This window comes from Phoenix dactylifera, chromosome 8 (genome assembly GCF_051530095.1).
Source record: "Phoenix dactylifera cultivar Ajwa chromosome 8, Ajwa_hap1_PhDact_Kaust_v1.1, whole genome shotgun sequence".
NCBI lineage: Eukaryota > Viridiplantae > Streptophyta > Magnoliopsida > Arecales > Arecaceae > Phoenix > Phoenix dactylifera.
In genome coordinates, this window is record NC_143197.1 from 17,397,074 (window position 1) to 17,413,188 (window position 16,115).

Genomic DNA, 16,115 nt, shown 5'->3' on the forward strand with positions numbered 1-16,115 from the left:
AGTGCGGGTCAGGTTCTAAAATTAGACTCGTTCAATTTTTTAGGACGGCCTCGATGCCAGCACTCTATATCAGGGACTTCCACGAGGCAGTGACGGACGTGCACATCTTCGAGCTCTTCTCCTTCGCCAGAGTGCTAACATTCATCCGGGTCAGCCGTGATTCCGCCACCGGGCACTCCCTCAGCTATGGCTAAGTGAACTACATTTCCACCCAAGATGGTATGAACCTTAGATTTCTCAATGCCTTTGCTCGTTTTTGATTTCGATTTCTTCTCGTTGGAATCTTGGATTTCGTCGCAATCCTCGCAGATATAGATCTTGAGTTCGAGGCTGGAGTCGTCGCCCCGGTCGGGCTAGGGGAGGGTGCTGGCGTGATTAAGGCCGCAAATGGGTCGGGTTGACCCATGACCCGACCCAATCCGAATTTTAGGATCCGAATTGGACCCGAATCATTTTCTGGGTTGGGTCTGGATTTACCGACCCGACCCGATCCGACCTAAGTGGACCCGAAGAGAGAGAAAGAGAGAAAGGAAAAGCAAAAAAGAGTCTTTTCTTTTTTTTTGTGTTGGTCGTGGTACTATTAGCCGTTTTTAAGTGAATTTATGGCCGGTTTTCAAGGCAAACAGGAAGGAGATATGGGTTTCTAAGGAGCTTGTTAGTTTGCTCCCAACATTAGGAGCTGAACAAAAACTAAGTTGGGTCGGGGTCACTCATGATCCGGTCCGACCTGACCTATTTGCACCCCTAAAATCTCGTCCTTCACTCTCCAATTCATTAAAATCTCTAATCTAAACAAAACCCTCAATTTCATCACAACAACTACATCTTCTCTTATCTATTTTTACTTTAATTATATTTAAACATTTATATTTCATTATTTGTTTTGGTTAATTTTATTTATAGTGCTTTCAAGTATATCAATACTTTTTAAAATATGATCAATTATTTGGATGAAGTTAAAAGTTTTGAATGAAAATTCAAGTTTATGCTAGCTCTTCTAGTTTATCTAAATGATTTTATTTGATTATAAATTATTATATTTTAGTTATAAAAGAATAGCAAGATACTTGATTTGAGCTGTAAATACAATCCTAAGCCAAATATTTAAGGTAGAGTCTAGGAAATAGACATCCCAAGAGATCAGGAAAAAAAATGATCAATAGGCCTTGATAATTAGATAACTAAGAAATAAGGATATAGAGTTGGTAATGCTTACCAAGCTACAAAGACAAAATCAAAAGAAAATGAGACTTGCAAGGACCAGAATACAAACCAAGCTCATGTCACCATGCACATGGGCTTTACGCGGCCTAAGAAGATGTCATCTTATATAAATTCTGGGTTTTAGGGATCAATCGATAGCACATAAATCTAAGCAAATAAGTCGACCGATAGGAAAGATGATCTCGTTAAGACCCACAACTCTTAGTGGGCATAATTTTGAGATATTATAATACATAGAACTCCTACGAAGGAATCTATATGTCTTGATTTAGGGTAATTCTTCTAACCACTAGAAGAATATTAATGCTCTTTCCCATCAAGTTCCATGGTTGCCAAGAATAGAAGGTCCAACCTGAATCAATAGTAGGAGGATTTTTCGTATTTTTCACCATGATAGGCATTTTTCAGTCCTTACGCTATTATTCTATACAATGCTATTACTATGATTGATACTGGCATACTTATTTTGTCTACTACTAAATATTAAACTAGTGGAAATAAATTTTACTAATTATAAAGGTGGAATTCGAGTTCATGATATCAGATCTAGGAGGTTTGCTCTAATCCAGAAGTTCAATCCTAACAACCAATGATGTTGAGTAATTCAATCCAAATACAAGTTCGATGGTCTCTGATCAAAGAAAGCTTCCATTAGAAGAGCTGCTGCAATTTGAAAAGCAATATGTGAAGGGGGTAATGCTATCAAGGAAGGCTTCATTTCGAATCTGGGTAATGTCAGAGTATCAAGGATTTTCCGGATTCTTGGATAAATAATAATTTTTTGATCTGGATGCCTACTCCATGTAATATAAAAACCTATGAATTCGGTCTTCCCTAAGTGCATGCTAAGGAAGTTCAAGCAAAACAGAGCATAAAGAAAGTTGATTTAAGTTGGATTTGGAAGCTAGCTAGGATAGCACAGGTGCAATTCTTCTAGTGGCAAGTGGCTTGGCAGAGATTACCTTGCAAAAGTTTTCTTGGTGAAAAGGTTCTACCAAATCATGATCAACTCTACTGTTCCATTTATCCTTGCTGTGAGGAAGACATTGAATGCATACTTGTATAACGCACTGTGGTATGGTATGTAAGATTTTTTATGAAGGAATGTGGGCTGCCATTTATTGCATATCACATATTATTTGCGGAAAATGAGTTGAAAATGATTTAAATTGGTATGAACCCAAATAAAAATTGTGATCAATAAGTTATTGGGCCATGGTCCTTCTCGGCGTTCTTGATATTCTAATATATGAGAATATGATATGGTTATTTAGGTACCTTAATAGAAGGATCTAATAACTAGATTTTTACCTTATTTGGACCTGGTCCCTTCTCCATCCTAGTCCAACTCTGATTTAAGCTTATCTATATGAGTTAGAGAGTTATCTATCCTATTGTATGACAATGTAAAGTAGGATAGAGAGACGAAGAGCCGGCCGTTTTCCTTATATCTAAATCAATAAATAATATATTTGTGGTATTTTAATTCTCGGTATGATGATTCAATATTCTTACATAAGGTTTCAGATAACACTAGGATTAGAAGACTAAAACATTAAAATTGAATTTTATTCAAAAATATTTTATTAGGGTTAAAGGATGAAATTTAATTTCATTAATTAATCTCTTCACGATTGACGAAATGCAGAAAACAACTTAGAGTTTTCGTTCTTTCATCAACATGACTTCATAGGACCAAGAATCGTGAAACCCAATTTGTAGAAGTCGAAAGAATTAGTTGGCTTGGCCCACTGGCCCCAAGTCCCGTGTGCATGGCATCTTGCTAATCTCGAGTCCCCTATGCACAATGAATAATTATATACCTGCGGCCTTAAAGTTCTGTTATAGTTTCAGCTGGAGACTCCTATTTTACGTAGGTGGTATCACCAAAGTGCTTCATCTATTGAGTTTCATGAAGTTTTTTTTGATAAAGGATTCTAGGAAGCTGCTCTATGATTATAGCATATACAATTAACAACCCAAAAAGGATAAACTGTGTGTATTAATTTTAGGGGTAGTGTGAATCATTAGTAAGGGGATTTTGTTCAATTGGTCCAAAGGGGCCTATCTATCTAAAAGTGATAGGTTTTCTAAGAGTCATGCTTACTATTGACTTGTATGGAGGTATTGGGATATGTCCTTTATATTCTGCCCATGGTATTTATATGGTGATACATCTTGGGGCCTTGAGAATATTGCTAAAGTTTATTCCTCAACATATTCTTGTGGATTATCATTAATACCTATGCATGACTAATCAATATCATGTTGATTTTCTTTTCAGCTACTAGCAACATTGTTGTGCATTAACAAATTTGCACCATTGAAATGTTGACTGAAAATAATTTTAAGGGATGGAAAAGAGATGTAGAATTAGCCCTAGGATTAGCTAAATATTAGATATTGCCTTACTTGAGGATGAATCCCCTAAGCTTACGGAAGATAGTTCTACCGAGCAAGAAATCCACTATTAAAAATAGGAAAGAGGCAAATAGGCTTCGCATTGTAATTATGAAAGAAAAAATCATATTCAAGAGTTTTCAAGGTGCTATGGCTAACGAGACCAATGTCAAAATGTTCCTTGATGTCATAGGATGGAAAGTCCTAGAGTCAAAAGGCTGAAACTGGTGAATTTATCTAAGCCTTGTCCACTGTTGAGGGAATGCAAGTTCCTCCGAGTACATGAGAACCTTGCCGGTACGGGACCGGATGACGGCTGACTCGGGCGGCCGAACTTGATGCCCGACTTAAGAGCGCCCGACCCCGGGAGTCGGACTCCACCAACTGTCCACTTGGGTACTTTCCCCTACGGACCGATATAGGATCACGCCTTAGGTGGCTTGCTCCACAATTAATACGCCCAACCTAGCACCCCACCAAGCATCTAGCTTCAGGGCTCTTGACCTCGGAAGTCCGACCTCGCCGCCCACCTACCGCGGTTGCACCCTTCTAAAGTCCAGTCAGGGGCCATACCCTGCCACCGCCTCCAGCATTTAATACGCATGATCTCTACAAACCCCCGACTCACTCAACAATTAATGTATATCTCCGACTTACTCAACAATTAATGCATATCTCCGGCTCACTCTCCTATCATCTACGGATCTTCGGTCCTCCACGGCAAATCAACTCGGCAGCGTTCGATCAGCCGTGACAACTCTCTGATCCCGGCCTTGCCTCCGACGTCAAGGCATTAATTCACCTGGTCGTGCACCAACTCAAGCGACGTGCTGAGTCGTACGGCAACTTCGCCCCATCACATCACAAGTAATCCAACCCTTCTATAAAAAGGAACCCCTCCTCCTCAGTGCGGGGTTGGACTCAGAAAAAGCCCAGCAGAATATATCTCCTTCCTTCCTCTCTCCTACTCAAAAAAATTAAGCCCCCTCTATGACTTAAGCATTGGAGGGCCGGCGCCGGAAACCCCGGCCACCGGTTTTCTTTTGCAGGCCCCCCACGGAGGACGCCGCTCGCCAATGGATCGCCGCCCCCCAGTGTTCGCCGGAGCTCCTCCTCCTCTGCCGACGGTCGCCCCCGGGTCCAATTTCCAGCAATAGTTGGCGCTAGAGGAAATGCCCGAGTCGCGGTCATGAAGTTGAGAAGTAAGGGAGCCTCCAACGCTTTCCGGCGTCTTCCGCCGAGTCCTGGACACTCCGTCCAGAACTCGCCTTATCCGGCTGATCCGGTTCCTCAAGTTCAACCGGAACAGTTCAGCGCCCTGATGCAGCAAGTCCAGGCCTTGACCGCCGCCGTCCAAGGCCTGCGGCGGGAGGAAGTCCTACCTACGCTCCCCCCGCAGGCCTAGATCCTGCCGGTGCTTCCTCCGAACGGCCTGATTCTCCAAGGCCAGAACCTTCATGGCTCTTCTAGGGCCAACAACGAAGAGCGAGTGTCCCCCCAGAGGGAGTTACCGGGGAGAAGCCTAGACAAAGGACCGCAGCTCTCCGAAGCCGAGTCGGCCCCGGACCGCCGTGAGCCGGAGCAAACTACGGTGACAATCCCCCGGATTGGGGACCTCGACAGGAAAGTTGAGAATCTGGAGCGCCAGATTAAAGCGCTCCACAGCAGGAAGGCAAGGCACGAGGGGGACTTTGAATTCACCACCAAGTCTCCCTTCTCTCGCTAGATCGAGGACGAGCCGGTCCTCCCGAGGTTCAAGATGCCTCAAGTGGAGCCCTACAGCGGAACCACCGACCCTCTCGACCATTTAGAAAGCTACCGAGCTCTCATGGCACTGCAAGGGTCCTCGGAGGCTGTGCTCTGCAAGGCCTTCCCAGCGACCCTCCGAGGGACAGCTCGGCTTTGGTTTTCCGGACTAAAGCCGAGCACGGTATCCTCTTTCGAGCAGCTCGGCAGGCAGTTCGCCACCAACTTTGCTGCCAGCCGGCGCCAGCGGCGGACATCGGACTCCCTCCTACATATCAAGCAGAAGAAGGGGGAATCTCTCAAGGAGTATCTTGATCGCTTCACCGCCGCCACGTGGGAAGTTCGCGAGCTTGACCAGTCGATAGCCATGTTGGCACTAAAAACTGGGGCTCGTTCCTACAGATTCCTCTTCTCTATCGAGAAGAACTTCCCTGCCGACTTCACCGAAATGCTGGCTCGAGCTCGAAAGTATACGAAGGCCGAGGAGGCTATTGCCTCCAGGCGGGGTACAACCGAACAAGCTTCGAAGAAGCAGAAGAAACGTCGCGAGGAGCGCGACCGTCAAAGAAGCCGGTCCCCCCGCCGAGAGAAGAACCTTCCCCGGCTGAGAAGCCCGCCTCGACAACGGGGACAGCTTCGGCCGAGGTCCCCACCTCGGCCACGGTCCCCACTACGACCCCGGATGCATCCAGAGAGGTACGAAAACTACACTCGTATCAACGCACCCCGGGCCGAGATTTTGATGGAGATTGAAGGTCGGGACTTTTTCCGACCCCCACCTCCTATGCGGGATACAGGAGTCCCGCGCAATATCAGAAAGTACTGCCGCCTCCACCGAGACCACGGGCACGACACGGAGGACTGTTTTCAGCTCCGAGATGAGATTGAGGCGCTTATTCGCCGCGGAGTACTCAATCGGTTCGTAAGGAACCGACGTGAGGAAAGAAGGCCAGTGGAAAATGCCACACCGCCCGAAAATCCGAATAACAACAGGCCTATCGCTGGCACCATCAATGTAATTGGAGGAGGAACCTCGGCTGGAGAGTCAGCCCAAGAAGGAATCCTCCCAAAGCGCCTGCGCACTTTTGAAGCCATCTCGTTCTCGGACGAGGATTTGGAAGGGGTTGAGACCCCTCACGATGATGCTGTGGTCATCTCCATGATTGTAAATAAATTTGATGTAAAACGTGTCTTAGTTGACAATAGAAGCTCAGCTAATGTTTTGTATTACCACGCCGACCAAAAAATGGGGTCAACGGAAAGCCAGCTTCGGAAAATCAATACCCCGCTGGTCGGATTCACCGGGGACTCGGTCCCGGTCGAGGGCGAGGTCAGCTTTCTTGTTACGGTCGGCCTCGCCCTCCGAGAAAGTACCGTGAGGACGGACTTCCTTGTGGTCCGCCTACCCTCAGCCTACAATGCTATCCTCGGATGACCGGGCTAAATGCCCTCCGAGCCATGGTCTCGACCTGCCACCTGCTCGTGCGATTCCCCACCAACCAAGGAGTGGGCGAGATCCGCGGGAACCAACTGATAGCCAAACAGTGCTACATGGCGATCTGCAAAGCGAAGCAACCAACTGAAACGTCGAGTCGGCAAGAACTATCAGCCGAGGCGCCAACTCAGGCGATGGGCCGCACGCTACCCATAGAAACCTTGGACGCGAGGGATGACCTCTGGAAGAAGCAAGTAGAGCCCGGTGAGCTTCTTAATCAAATCCCTTTACAAGAAAATTGCCTAGAGCTAACTGTGCAGATCGACTCTAGCCTAAGCCCCCGCGAAAGGAAGCGCCTGACCGAATTCCTTCGGGCCAATGTTGATGTCTTCGCCTGGTCGCCCGCCAACATACCAGAAATCGACCCTGAGGTCATGGTCCACCGACTCCAGGTGAAGCCGACCTGCAGGCCTGTAAAACAGAAGAAACGGGGCTCTGCCCCGGAACGGCAGCAAGCAATAGCCGAGGAAGTGGATAAGCTCCTTGAGGCCGGCTTCATTCGAGAGGTCTCCTACCCAGATTGGCTTGCCAATGTGGTCCTCGTAAAGAAGGCTAACAGAAAATGACGCATGTGCGTGGACTACACCGACCTGAACAAGGCCTGCCCGAAGGATAGTTTTCCCCTTTCCAGCATCGACCAGCTCGTCGATTCCACCTCGGAACATCAGCTGCTGACCTTCATGGACACCTTCTCAGGATACAATCAGATCCGAATGGCGCCAAAAGATGAGGAGAAGACGGCCTTCATCACTGATAAGGGCACCTATTGTTACAAAGTAATGCCATTCGGGCTGAAGAATGCCGGAGCCACATACCAAAGGCTGGTCAGCCAAATCTTTGAAGATCAGATCGGCCAAAATATGGAAGTCTATGTGGATGACATGCTGGTGAAGAGCCGAGCGGCGGAACACCATGTAGCTGACCTCAATGAAACATTCTCCAAGCTCAGGAAACACCAAATGAAGCTCAATCCTGCGAAGTGCGCGTTCGGAGTCACCTCGGGCAAATTCCTGGGCTTCATAATAACCCAGCGTGGAGTTGAAGCCAACTCTGAGAAAATCCGAGCACTGCAAGAAATGACACCTCTAAGGACAGTTAAGGAAGTGCAGCGGCTCACTGGGCGGGTCGCAGCCTTGGGGAGGTTTGTCTCCAGGTCGGCCGAGCGCTGCCTTCCATTTTTCAAGATCCTAAAGCGGTCAAAGAACTTCCTGTGGTTGGAGGAATGCCAGCAGGCCTTTGAAGAGCTCAGGTGCCTCCTGGCCTCCCTCCCGTTACTCACTAAGCCTCGGCAGGGCGAGGTTCTTTACTAGTATCTGGCCGTCTCCCCGGTCGCAGTGAGGTCAGTCCTGGTCCGGAAAGAGGACAAGCTCCAGAAGCCGGTCTACTATACTAACCGGGTCCTCAGGGATCCTGAGACTCGATATTCTAAGCTTGAGAAGATAATTTTTGCCCTGATCATTTCAGCTCGGAGACTCCGGCCCTATTTTCAAGCACGTACCGTAGCCATACTGACCGACCAGCCTATGAAGCAAATACTGCAAAGGTCGGATCGTGCCGGAAGGATTGCCAAATGGGCGGTTGAGCTCGAGGAGTTCGACCTTGAATACCGGCCCAGGCCAGCCATTAAAGCTCAAGTACTCGCCGATTTCATCGTGGAGTGCACCTTGCCAGACGACCCTGAGCTGCCACTCACACCCACAGAGGAGACCCCGAGGCTGCCATGGGTCCTACATGCGGACGGCTCCTCGACCTCGGGGGGTAGCAGAGCGGGACTCATCCTCACCAGCCCGGATGGGGTGGTGGCTGAGCAGGCCCTACGCCTCGAGTTTCCAGCCTCAAACAACGAGGCAGAGTACGAGGCGCTCATTGCCGGACTCAAGTTGGCAAAGGAGCTGAAGGTAGAAGACCTAAAGGCTTTCAGTGACTCCCAACTAATAGTGAGCCAAGTCCAGGGAGATTTCGAAGCAAAGGAGCCGTCAATGCAGAAATATCTTCAAAAAATGCGGGAGCTTACATCCGCCCTAGGCTCCTTCAGCATCCAGCATATCCCCAGAACGGAGAACCTCAGGGCGGACCAACTGTCAAAGCTGGCAACCTCCCGCATGAGTGAGCTTTCCAAGGCAACGACGCTCGAATACCTCCGAACACCCAGCACAAAGGAACCTAAACCGACCATGTGCATCGACATCGAGCCAAGCTGGATCGACGGGTTCATCAACTACCTCCAGGATGGGACCCTCCCTCACGACGAGCTGGAGGCTCGCCGGATCAGGCGTCAAGCTCCCCGGTACGTGCTATATGAGGATAAGCTCTATCGTCGGTCATTTACTTCTTCTCTCCTTAAATGTCTCCGCCCCTCGGAGGCAGACTATGCTCTGCGAGAGGTCCATGAAGGAATTTGTGGAAACCACTTGGGAGGCCGAGCACTAGCGCATAAGATTCTGCGCCAAGGTTATTTTTGGCCCACACTTCAGAAAGACGCAACGGACTTCGTCCGGAGGTGTGATCGGTGTCAACGGAATGCCAATATCCAGCGCCGACCTTCGGCCCCGCTGACCTCGATTATCGCCCCCTGGCCATTCGCCCAATGGGGGATTGATATCCTGGAGCCCTTTCCCCTAGCCACAGGGCAAAGAAGATTTCTGGTCGTTTCCATCGACTATTTTACCAAATGGGTCGAAGCCGAACCTATGGCCCGGATCACCGAGCAAAAAATGCGGGACTTCATTTGGAAGTTCATAATCTGCAGATTCGGACTCCTCCGTATCCTCATATCTGACAACGGTCGTCAGTTCGACAACATCCACTTCAGAGAATTTTGCTCCGAACTCGGGATTGACCACCACTTCACCTCGGTCGCCCATCCCCAGACAAACGGAGAAACTGAGGTAACAAATCGTACCATTTTGCAGGGGCTCAAGGCTAGGCTTGATCGGTCCAAAGGACAGTGGGTCGAGGACCTGTACAACGTCCTCTGGGCTTACCGGACTACGTTCCGATTACCCACTGGCGAGACCCTCTTCAACCTGGCATACGGGACGGAAGCTGTTATCCCGCTGGAAATCGGCCTCCCATCCTCGAAGGTGGAGCACTACGACGCCGACTCCAACTCTTTTCGGCTCAGAAATAACTTGGACCTCATTGAAGAAACACGGGAGGTCGCCCGAATCCGCATGGCAAGGTACCAGCAGAAAACGGCCCAATACTACAACTCCAAAGTCAAGCCCAAGCTCTTCAAGGTAGGGGACCTCGTCCTCAGAAGAGCCGAAGCTTCTCAGCCCACCGAGCAGGGAAAGCTCGCTCCAAACTGGGAAGGACCGTACCGAATCGCTTGAGTACAACGACCCGGAGTGTACAAGTTGGAGTCTCTCGAAGGAACCCCTATTCCACGAAGCTGGAATTCCTTTCCGAGAATCTACGGATGTATTATCAGTGAAACCCTAAGGGGTCCCTGGTGATCAGGAACATGAATTCCGTCTCCTCCTTACAATGATTTACCTCCTCGCAATGATTATGTTATGTCTCTCCTAATCTTGGGACATTTGTGATCCTCAGATTCCTCGACTGAGTTCGAGATGCCCCGTGTGTCGACCGTAGAGTCTCAAACTCCCTCGACCTCGGGAAGCGCCACTAAGTCGACGATGAGCCCAAGCTCCCTCGGCCTCATGCTCGAGACCCCGACTAAGTTCGGGATGCCCCGAGAGTCGACGTAGAGTCCCAAACTCCCTCGACCTCGGAAAGCGTCGCGGGTCGGCGGTGCGTTCCCAGACCCCTCGATCTCGCGTATGATCCCTCGACTAAGGTCGGGATGCTCCGAGAGTCGACCGTAGAGTCCCAAACTCCCTCGACCTCGGAAAGTACGCGGGTCGACGGTGCGTTTTCAGACCCCTCGACCCCGCGTATGATCCCTCGACTAAGGTCGGGATGCCCCGAGAGTCGACCGTAGAGTCCCAAACTTCCTGGACCTCGGGAAGCATCGCGGGTCGACAGTGCGGTCTCAGACCCCTCGATCTCGTGTATGATCCCTCAACCAAGGTTGAGATGCCCCGAGTGTCGACCGTAGAGATCCAAACTCCCTCGACCTTGGGAAGCGACGCCAAGTTGATAGCAAGCCCAAGCGTCCTCGACCTCACGCTCGATACCTTGACCAAGGTCGGAATGCCCCGTGTGTCGACCGTAGAGTTCCAAACTACCTCGACCTCGGAAAGTACCGCCAGGCCGATGGCGAGCTCAAGCTCTCTTAACCTAAGAAGACCGGGACAGTGCCTTGACGGTCCTCCGGGACATTCGACAGCAACAACGGAACAACGTTCGTGAAAACCTTCGACAACGGCAATACCTCCCGGCTCGATTGTTATTCCTGAAACAGACCCCAAGCTAAAGGGCGACTTCGAAGGCCGGCCAGGAAACGAAACGACCTACTCCACTACGAAGCGCTCGATCTCGGAGGTGCAAGAGGTATATCCCACTTGACACCCGCTTTGTTATATTCATCTACCTATGTATTACCAGCAAAATCCCGATTGAGATCGGGACCTCATCCCGGCCAAGGCCGGGTCGCCCCTCCGAGTTGATCCAAGACCGAGGTCCCACCGACCTCATGCGCGCTTCCCTTACTGGTAATCCCCCAATTCATACAAACCTTTCTGCATAAGGGCTCGATTCAGCCCCCATACGTTGAGACATCGACATTAACCTGCGGAAACGACCTCGACCATGGGCGCGCTGATTGAGCTCAAGAGGGCCAAGGCACTCTCTACAGGTTCCGACTCCGCTCACCAGAACCTCGACTGAGCCCGAGGCCAACAACCATGAAAGCCCCGACGACAGTTCGACTATTGACTCACGATCCCCTTTTAGGGATCAACCCTAACATTTTTATGGACCTATGCTCGAAAAAGCCGAACTCAAAAGCTTGGCCAAATACCCCAGTTGTGACCCATGCAGGTCCAACAATACCCCTTTTGGGGGTCCGAGGCCCGAGCCTGGTGCCTTAGAAATCCAGAAGCCAAACCCGGCGACCCCTACGAGCTTCAAATTCGAACTCCAAGACTTGGTGAATCTTCCTAGAGTCCGAGCTCGAAGTCCCCCTAATCAGCGCAACCGAAACTCGAATACTTGAACAAGTCGGAGGAAAGAAAAGCAAAACACATAGCCAAAAAACATGTTTTCATTAATAAGCAGCCCAAAGGCTAGGATACAAAATTGAGGATCGGTAGAACAATAAGTTGAAGCATCGACCTCGCTTACAACTAAAGAAAACAAATGAAAAAGAGAAAAAGAATCTAAGTCCTAAGGGGCGGCAGTCGCGCCGGCGTCACTCTCGGGGTCATCTATGGCGATGACCTGGGGGCCTTCAGCGGACGCGGGCTCGGGGTCTGCTGCAGGGACCTCGGCGGGCGTCTCAGGAGCGTCTTCGGTGATTTCTCCAGGGGGAGCCTCCATCACCACCGGCGCGGCTGCGTCCGCCTCGGCCTCGGCAAATTTCTCCTCGGACACAAGGGCTGCAGGAACGTCGTCGTCAGAGTCGGCGCTCAACCCCATCCTCGGACGGATCGTTGAGAGATCGAGCTGGGGGCAGAACCTGTTGTCGGCGCCCCGCACCGGAATCCACTCACACCAGCGCCGCCACCGACGTCGGACAAGCAAGAGAGATACAAACGGATAAGCACTCTCTCGCTCCCTCGACTCCGGACTCAAGGATCACCTCTTCGCTCCGCCTACGAAGGGCAAAAGATTACCCCATGGTATCAGTAGGATAAAACACTTGAGCACCGCAACGGATTATCAAAGATCAAAGGAAGAAGAAGGAAGAAAATAGCAAAGCAAACACAAAAATGTAACGAGGTTCGGCTACAAATAGCCTACGTCCTCCACCGCTCCAAATCTCAATAAGGATGAACTGATTACAGAGATAGCACACACCCGAACGATCACAAGCGATCGATCTACAAGAGATTCACACAGAATTCCCTTTGCACAAGAAGTAGGATCCCAATCCTCTTCTTCTCTAGAATCCTAGCCTCACAAACAAGAGTCTCTCTCAAATATACGGCCAATAATCTTACCCTAGGGCTCTCATGAGTCCTATATATAGTCTCAAGACCTTCAGATGATCATAGCCGTCGAAACGCCACCAAAAATACCAAAAGAAAATCGTCCGTACGATTTTTCGCGAGCCCGAGTCGACTCGGCTGAAGTCCGAGTCGACTCTGGCACGTCTGAACAACTTCCAGTTTAACTGGCACGATCTCGAGTCGACTCCACTGTATCTCGAGTCGACTCGACGATGCTCCGAGTCGACTCGACTGTAGTTCGAGTCGACTCTGACAGTCCAGACAGAAACATGGTTTTTGCGGCTTTTTCCTCTCGGGTCGACTCGACAGACCTCGAGTCGACTCGACTGTTCCCGAGTCGACTCGACTGAAGCTCGAGTCGACTCCGACAGTCCGCCAGACAGAAAACTATGCAGAATTGATTTTTCTTCAATTCTCTTCATCACCAAAGGTCTCCACATACCCCAACAATCTCCCACTTGGAGACCTTGGGTATATCCTCTTGTTACTTGGCTCTCCTCTGTGCTCCCACTGAAACTAAATCATCCTAGTGAAATAGGTACGATGCCTCCTCAATGTCTTCAAGCATGAAGACCAGCAGAAGCTGAACAACTCCTCAGCTTCTCCACCGTGACGACCTTCGTCAACATATCTGCAGGATTCTGACTTGTATGAATCTTCTCCAACTTGACGAGTCCCTGCTCGAGCAATGACCTCACGAAGTGGTACCGTATGTCAATATGCTTCGTCCTTGAATGGAAAGCTGAATTCTTTGCCAGATGAATTGCACTTTGACTATCTGAATATAACATGCAATCCTTCTGTTCCTTCCCAAGCTCCTTCATCAAGACTTGAAGCCATATTAGTTCCTTGCACGCCTCTGTGGCTGCCACATACTCCGCCTCCGTAGTCGACAATGCAACAACTGGTTGCAACCTGAAAATCCAACTGACGGCTCCACTGCCCAAGGTGAACAAGTACCCTGTCGTGCTTCTCCTGCCGTCCAAGTTTCCTGCCATGTCTGAGTCCACATAGCCCTGTAACCGGATCTCAGAACCTCCATAGCACAATGACATGTGCTCAGTGCCTTTCAGATACCTCAGTATCCATTTGACTGCGCGCCAATGCTCCAAGCCTGGGCAGCTCATGAAGCGACTCACAACTCCCACTGCTTGAGCAATGTCTGGTCTCGTACACACCATAGCGTACATCAAGCTCCCCACTGCCGATGCATACGGGATTTTTGACATATTGAGCTCCTCCACCCGCGTCTTCGGACTTTGCCCTTTTGAGAGCTTAAAATGGGCACCCAGCGGTGTGCCAACAGGTTTGGCACCCTCCATGCAGAATCTCCTGAGTACTCGGCTGATGTACTCCGCCTGAGATAGTCTGAGGATATGTTTAGACCTATCTCTACTGATCCGCATCCCAAGGATCTGTTTTGCTGCTCCTAGATCCTTCATTGCAAATTTTCTTGACAGCTTCAGCTTCAATTTTGCAATCTCATGCATGCTAGCTCCTGCAACTAACATGTCATCAACATACAATAGCAAGATAATGTAAGATGTACCGAAGTCCCGGAAGTAGCAACAGTGATCCTCCTGACATCTCCTGTATCCTATCTCAAGCATGTAACTATCGAACTTGAGATACCATTGTCTGGGTGCCTGTTTCAAACCATAGAGGCTTTTCTTTAGTTTGCAGACTAAGTCACCCGTGCCAGCTGCAATGTATCCCTCCGGCTGCTGCATATATATCTCCTCATCGAGATCTCCGTGGAGAAAGGCCGTCTTCACATCAAGCTGCTCTAAGTGAAGATCCTCTACTGCCACCATGCTCAGCACCGCTCGAATAGTACTCATCTTGACTACAGGAGAAAAGATCTCTGTGAAGTCGATACCTGCTCTCTGCTGAAATCCTTTTACAACCAGCCTGGCCTTGTATCGCTTCTTCCCGCCTTGCTCTTCCTTCAGCCTGTAAACCCATTTGTTTGACAGTGCTTTCTTCCCCTTGGGCAGATCCACCAAATCCCACGTTTGATTCTGCTCCAATGACTTCATCTCATCATCCATGGCCAACTCCCACTCCTTCCTGGTATCAACCTCCAATGCCTCCGTGAAGCATTCAGGTTCGCCATTATCTGTGAGCAGCAAATAACTAAGAGTCCCATCATACCTTTGAGGAGGCTTCCCATGAGTACTACGAGTGGACCTTCTTAGTTGTGGAGGGGGTGCCAATGCTTCAGGTTCTTGCTCTGACTGAGTCTTCTGACCAGAATTTGTAGACTCCTCTTCAGGATCCATAAAACACAGCTCAACAGGTTTTGTTTCTGATTCAGTGCTCTGCTGCATTTTCTCATTGAATACCACATCATTACTACGAATGATCTTCTTGTGTTCGGGATCCCAAAGCCGGTACCCAAACTGTTGACCTCCGTATCCAACGAAAATACACTTCTTTGATTTGGCGTCTAGTTTGCTTCTTTGACTGGAATCAACATGGACATAACTGGTACAACCGAATACTCGTAAGTGCGCCAAATCAATCTTCTTCGCTGTCCATGCTTCCTCAGGAATTCCAAATTCAAGTTTCTTTGATGGCCCTCTGTTGATCAAGTAGGCAGCAGTGTTAACTGCTTCCGCCCAAAATTGCTGTGGCAATCCAGCATGTATCCTCATACTCCTGGCATGCTCATTAATTGTTCTGTTCATCCTTTCAGCAACTCCATTTTGTTGTGGTGTTCCTGGAACTGTCCTTTGCCTGACGATCCCAGCATCTGCACAGTAGTCCTCAAACTCCCTGCTACAATACTCACCACCGTTGTCCAATCTCAGGCATTTCAACCTCTTTCCTGTCTCGAGTTCTACCATCACCTGCCATCTCCTGAAGACCCCAAATACCTCTGACTTGTGCTTCAAGAAGAACACCCAAAGCTTCCTGGTAGCATCATCAATAAAAGTAACATAGTACTGAGATCCACCAATGGAAGAAACTGGTGCAGGCCCCCACACGTCCGTGTGCACGAGATCTAGCTTTTCTTGCTTCCGAGGTTTACCTTCTTTGTTGAATGAAACACGCTTCTGCTTTCCGAGAACACAATCCTCACAGAAGTCCATCTCAACACTCCTGAGACCCTGCAGCTTTCCCAACTGGTGCATCACCTCCAGTCCCTGATAACTCATGTGCCCAAGTCT